Source organism: Passer montanus, unplaced genomic scaffold (assembly GCF_014805655.1).
Source record: "Passer montanus isolate IOZ18808 unplaced genomic scaffold, ASM1480565v1 scaffold19, whole genome shotgun sequence".
In the NCBI taxonomy this organism is placed as follows: Eukaryota; Metazoa; Chordata; class Aves; order Passeriformes; family Passeridae; genus Passer; species Passer montanus.
The window spans coordinates 10,576,625-10,582,624 of record NW_024366480.1 but is presented as its reverse complement, the minus strand read 5'-3'; the positions used below and the strand labels follow the sequence as shown (position 1 = coordinate 10,582,624).

Below are 6,000 nucleotides of genomic sequence, written 5' to 3'. Positions count from 1 at the left end.
GTAGTGCAAAACAATCGTTCTGATATCTCCCATGTGGGGCAACATCTATAGTATTTAGTGTTTCCATAATAATTACTATTCCTCGTTATGAAATATAGCACTTGCCATCTCTTTCACTTTCTTTCACTCTCTTACACATTCCAATAAAGAAGTCCTTGAACTGCTCAACAGTGTACTGACAAAAAAAATTAAAATAATAATTTTTAAAAACCCCAACAACTAGGAGCACAACAGCTCTGTAGAGAACACTGATAATATATGATGGCCTGATAGAAATGCAATGTCATTAAAATGTAACAGTAGTTTGTATTTTATAAGCCATTTTTCTAGATCAACTGAACCACTTCGTATGCTTCTATGAACTGATTGTCTCACCCAAACAAGTAAATTACTTATGTTTTACACCAAGGAGAATAAGGGGACTTACACCTGCGAGTGGGTTTGTTGTGTTTGACCCTCCTCGAAGTGTTTTCTGTATTTTTTAAAGGGCTTGGCCCCTCGAAGCCCTGCTGGTAGCTGTAGTAGCTGGACATACCGGCCAGTGCCATCTTTGCCACAATAGGTGCTTTGCCGTGTGACCTGGAAGGAATATTTGGATGCGGGAACACGCTGCCATCTGGCAGCGAGGCCAGTGGGTGGAAAATAAAGAGCACTAACAGAAGTGGAATTTTCAAGAGATTAAAAAACCACCCAACACAGCATGCCATCACCGCTGGGTGCCCCGGAGCAGCGCCTTCATCGCCTGCCCACTCGCGGAAGGACCACAGCGCCCTGTCGAGAGGACCTGGCCTCCTCCTCCCCCATCCTCTGCCGCTCCAAGCCCCGGCTCTTTCCCGGGGCTGGAGCCGCCCTCGCCCCCTGCCCCGCCGGCATCCCGCCCTTCACCGCTCTCCCGGCTGGCGCTGCCCACGCCGGCTGCCCGGGGCGCTGTCGTGGAGCTGCTCCCCATTCCTGGAGACCTGGAAATGCAGCTCTGATTTGAATGATTTTTTTTTTTTCACCTCTACAGCCTTTACGAAGTAAGGACTACCTGTTGCATGCTCATGCGGCAGCGCTGTTCCGCAGGATAAATCAGTGTTCCCCTCGTTTACCGGGAGAAAGGACCCGGGGATGCCCGAGCGGTCCTGTCTCTTCCCCGGGCAACGTGGCCTGGCCCCGGCCCGGCCTGGCACTGCCAGAAGCAGCTGCCCGGTCTCGCCTTGGCCATCCGCCCCGAGGTGCCCGCTGCCCTCAGGCTCCAGCAGACCTTGGGCTTTTGCTTTTAGGGGCAATGCCTTGAGCCAGATGAGCGGAGCGGGGTCCTGGAGCGCCGCAGGTGCTGCCCACCCTCCCATGCCCCCCAAAGCGTCCGGGACTGTCCTCCGGCCAGTCCCTGACATCCAGACGTGGATGATCCGCGCCTCCCAAGGACTTCAGAGTCTAAGCACGCATTTACTTTCGTCTGACAGATAAGGCAGCCACCGCGGCTACTCCAAGGTCCGCTGTGTCCCAGGGGAAGAATCGGAAACATCCCGGCTGGGGCTGCTCTGCTCTCCCCATTAAGGCTGTGCCTCTTTCCCACGCCCGAGCCTCTCCTCCCTTTCATTTGCTCTCCGGGTGCTTTGCAAATGTAAGGGCTGCAATTTCATATCCCCGTGCTCCAAAAGGACGGGTCCGTGCCTTTTGTAGCTCAGCCGGAGCCAGGAACTTGCTGATATCCTCGGATACTCGGCTCTGCCTCTAGGTGAACCTCTATCTGCCTTGAGCAGGGAGATAATGCGGTGGCTGTTGTTTTGCTGCTGCCAGTCCCCGGAGAGACCGTTTCCATGAAGTCTTAGCTTGGGGGATAAAAAACCAAAACAACCAAAACGGGAAACGCTCATGACGGGGAAATCGAAATTTCTCCCTAAACGAGGCTTTGTGATAGGAAGAGGCTGGCAGAGGCGTCCCTAACATAAAGCGTGCGAGGAAAGTACTTTGCCGGGCGGAGGAGAGCTGCCTGGCTGGTTGACAGAGGGGGCGGATCCTGCGCACGGGCGGGCAGCGCCGAGCCGGAGCGGCCCCGGCAGCCGCGGGGCTATTTCAGGAGCCGGGCGGAGGCGGCGGCTGGAGCCGGGGCAGTGATGGGTTAGCGGCGCCGGTGGGCTGAGCGGGGGGCTTGCGAGCGGAGGCGAAGGCAGCCGGGGAAACACGCCTTTGCCACGGATTGAGGGGGAAAAGGATCGGTTTTTTGGGCTGCATCACAACTTGAGCAGCATCAAGCTGAGCCAGGCGGAGAGGGGAGCGGGAGGGGAAAAAGAAGGAGGAGAAGAAGGAGGAGGAGGAGGAGGAGACGGCTGCCACCGGGGGATTTGGGCTCGATTTATTGAAACAAATCAGTGCTCGGGAGAGAGCGGCGAGGAGGAGGAGAAGGTGGGGGTGGGGGGGCAGGAAGAGGGGGATCGAGAAAGAAAAGTGTGAGGGCTGTGGCTGGGCGAAACAGAAGTGATGAGAGAGCGAGCGGGGAGGCTGGAGGAGGCTGCCCGTCCTGTCGCCGCGCCCCGCGGGGACCGCCGCTCCTGCCGCCGCCGGGCGCCCCCGGCAGGAAGGCGAAGCGGGGAGCGGCGGCGGGCAGCGGCCATGCGGCGGCGGCGCTGGCCCGCGTCGGCCACACGGACAGCAGCTCCGACCTCTCCGACTGCCCCTCCGAGCCGCTCTCCGACGAGCAGCGCCTGGCCCCGGCCGCCAGCAGCGACGCCGAGTCCGGCACCGGCTCCAGCGACCGAGAGCGGGAGGCGCCCGCCGCTCATCCCGCCGCTCATCCTGCCGCTCATCCCGCCGCCGAGCAGCCCCGCACCGGCCCCGGCCCCGGCCCCGGGCGCGGAGCTCCGCCGGCCCTCGGCTCCCGCGGGGATGCGCTGCCCGCGGCCACGGGCGGGGGGAGAGCCCCGAGCCGCGGGGAGCCGCCGCCGGCAGCCCCCGAGGAGCTGCAGCGGGAGGTGGAGGAGCTGCGCTCGGAGAACGAGTACCTCAAGGTGAGCATCGCCCGCGGAGCCCGGCCTCGGCGGGGAAGGGAAGGGCGGGAGGCGGCAGCGGGAGGAACGCGGCCCCCTCCTGCCCGGGAATGCGGGGACCGCGCTTGGAAGGGGGGAAGAATATTCCCGCTGCCGGGAGTCACCTCCCGTGGGACCCCCCCCGCTGGACCAAATGCCAAATTTTACCCGCAGGAGAGAAATAGGGGCAGGGAGCACCAGCCGGGCGCCTCGGCCCCCTCCTCCCCCGCCCCACGAAGCGGGACCGAGGCGCGGCTTAAGGACAGTTTAGGGACTTCAGCGTATGATCGCGGCTCCCTGCAAAGCCCGATTTGTGGGCGCTGGATGAACGTCAGTCCGATGCAACATGTACCGTGGCAATGTTGCGTTTGGTTGACGTGGTGATAGCTCAGCAAACCCCGACTCTTTCTAAAGCACCGCAAACACGCTACTGGTTAGCAGAACTTTGCTTTCCAGGAACTGTTTTCCTCAGTATCACCCTTTAGGAAAAGCCGAAGGAACAGGTTCCCTCATTTGATGGGAAAGGATGACAGCATTATGTGCTCTGATTATTGTGTTACTTTATCACTGTAAAGTGAAGCCACTCGCTGTGAAGTACTAACAGAATAACAAGAGCAGCAAGAAATAAGTGTTATTGCATCCTTGTACAGGTAGAAAAGTATATCGGTATGAATACATTCTCGGAGAAAGAGGAAAGCTAAATTCAGGCGAGCTCTGAGCTGGGTTGACCTGTGGGAACCTTTAGCTGGACTTGTACTTACAATCTGATCTTTTGGCAGAGCAAAGAAGCTACATCCATAAAGATCTATAAATAAGATAAACTGAGATAATCCTGTAACCACAGCCACTGTTTGACTCTGCCTCTGGTGAAAACAACCTTTGTTCCCTGATATTTGGAACTCCTTGTTGCCAAGCAAAATAACCAAGGAAATCCATGTAAATCTAGGATTCTTACTCGAACAAGAACTGCAGTTTTGTGTGTAACCTTGGGAAACAAGAGTGATAAAGATACAGGCTAGGCTCGTTAAGGGATTTTGGCTAAGGTACATGAAACAATATTCAGCATAGCAAAAGGGTAGCAGCAGGGGTGCTGCAAGGTTCTTTGCCAGGTCTGGTGCTGCTTAGTGAACTGGAAAAAGGAACGAGCAATGATACAGCAAAATTTTCAGATGACATTAAGTTTTTCTAGCTTAAGTCAAGCCTGGCAAGATCAGACAGAACTTAATCATAAAATTAACACCTGAGGAACATGTGAAAAATGAAGGCAGAGGATGGTAAATAAATATTAATAGTCAAAGTCTTAAGTACTTGGAGGGAATAAGTATGCACTTTTCTGTTTAAGTGTTAACTTGAGAGCATCATGAGAGAGGGAAAAATGAAAATCTGCAAACATTGTTACATTACAGTGGGAACTGAACAGAGACAAAGAAAATCTGGCATTATTTTATAGAACTGTAGCTGTTACAGAGGTCAGTGAGTGTACCTGAAATACTGTGGGCACTGTTGGTCATCTCGAAAAGGATAATACAAAACCAGACCAATAAAAATTATTGGCTTGTAGCAAAGCTTTTATAGCACTCATTGGATGGGAAACTAGAGTGTGGTAGGGAAATGTAATAGTCTATAAAAAGATGAGCATCACAGAGAAGCTTTATCACAAGCTTCTGTTTTAATTTGACAGCCTAGAAGCAGGAGGAGATGTAGTGAAATCAGAATTGATAATGGGAATTGCTTTAGGAGTAGCTAACTGCCACTGCCATTAGAAGTCATGAAGTCCAAGAGCATTTCTTTGCATTACAGGATTTGAACAAGTATATGAGTATTATATACTTAAACCCATTACAAAGTGTGTGTAAAGCTCTCTTTCCTTGTATTGAAAATGATTTTTAACTATGAGAAACTGAGGGGAAAAAAGAGTGAGTTTGATTTGTCTAGGACAGACCCCTGTTAGTGTGTCCCACCTGAGGAACCCTGTGATCATGGGACCTAGTTGACAATGGCAAGTCTTAGGTGAATAACTTTATTCTGCTTCATTCCAAATTTTTCACCCTGTGCAATGTCTTCAGATCTTTCACCTTGATTTCTTCATCATCTACAGCAGTTGTTTCCTTACACTTTTTTTGTTTCAGATTGTGACTTTTTCATGTTAAAAGTATTTCTGAGTCTGGAAAGATAGTAGAGACTGGTTTCTTTGGTGGGCATGTCCTGGTGCCTGGAAAGCCATGAACTAACACCACTGCCTCTTCTTCTGAGGGAAATGAGTACATTGCCTGCTTTGCTTGGCCACCTTGGTTTGACAACACCTTGGTGTGTGAGGTCTTAGTTCTGCTCCTCTCTCAAAATGGCTGGAAACAGCCCAGTGGTGCAAAAATTATCAGGAGAATTCCCAAACCTCATTCACCTTTCCTAGGAAAACCTACTAAATAGTCTGCAAATTAAAACCACATCACTGTCTGAGTTGCTTACTTGTGGGTTTGTTCCATGTGTTTTTTACAAAGCAGTTCTCTTGGTTGGCATTGGAGTGAGCTGTGTTTCTCCAGAGGGGGCTAAGGGATAACAGGGATGCTGTCAACTGTAAATAGACAAATGATTAGACAAATCCCAGAAGAAACTGTTAATTTCCTGAGCATGGCCACAAGCCAAATTTTGTGGTTTTCACTCCTCCTTATCCCTCCCTGCAGCTGGAGTGTGGCCCTAAGTGCACATAATAAAGTCTTTTTCAGGGAATTTTATCTTTATCATAGGAAGGTCTTTCATGTATCTTTCATGAGTCTGTAACAGGTTATAGCAGATACACATACACACACAGAGACTTAGTGCTTAAGATTACTAGAGATTAAAGTGTTATCAGAAAGAAAAAACTAAAACAAACCCAATCATTTATTTTTGTTTCTACACACTAAGTACTAGAAAGTCTCCCAAAATGCAGCAGAGCAAGCTGCTGTTTCTGCAAACATCTCAGACTTCTTATACCCAGAGCCAGATTTTA

The 6,000-nt window shown here is 51.6% G+C and overlaps 1 protein-coding gene across 1 annotated transcript in view; it reads left to right on the top strand.

The window, feature by feature from the left end:
- The first annotated feature begins 2,363 nt into the window (after positions 1–2,363).
- MTCL1 (microtubule crosslinking factor 1) overlaps positions 2,364–6,000 on the top strand; it is a 102,656-nt gene continuing 99,019 nt past the window's right edge. The window contains exon 1 of the mRNA XM_039706372.1: positions 2,364–2,993. The gene's annotated coding sequence lies outside the window, so the exon portion shown is untranslated. The remainder of the gene's footprint in view (positions 2,994–6,000) is intronic.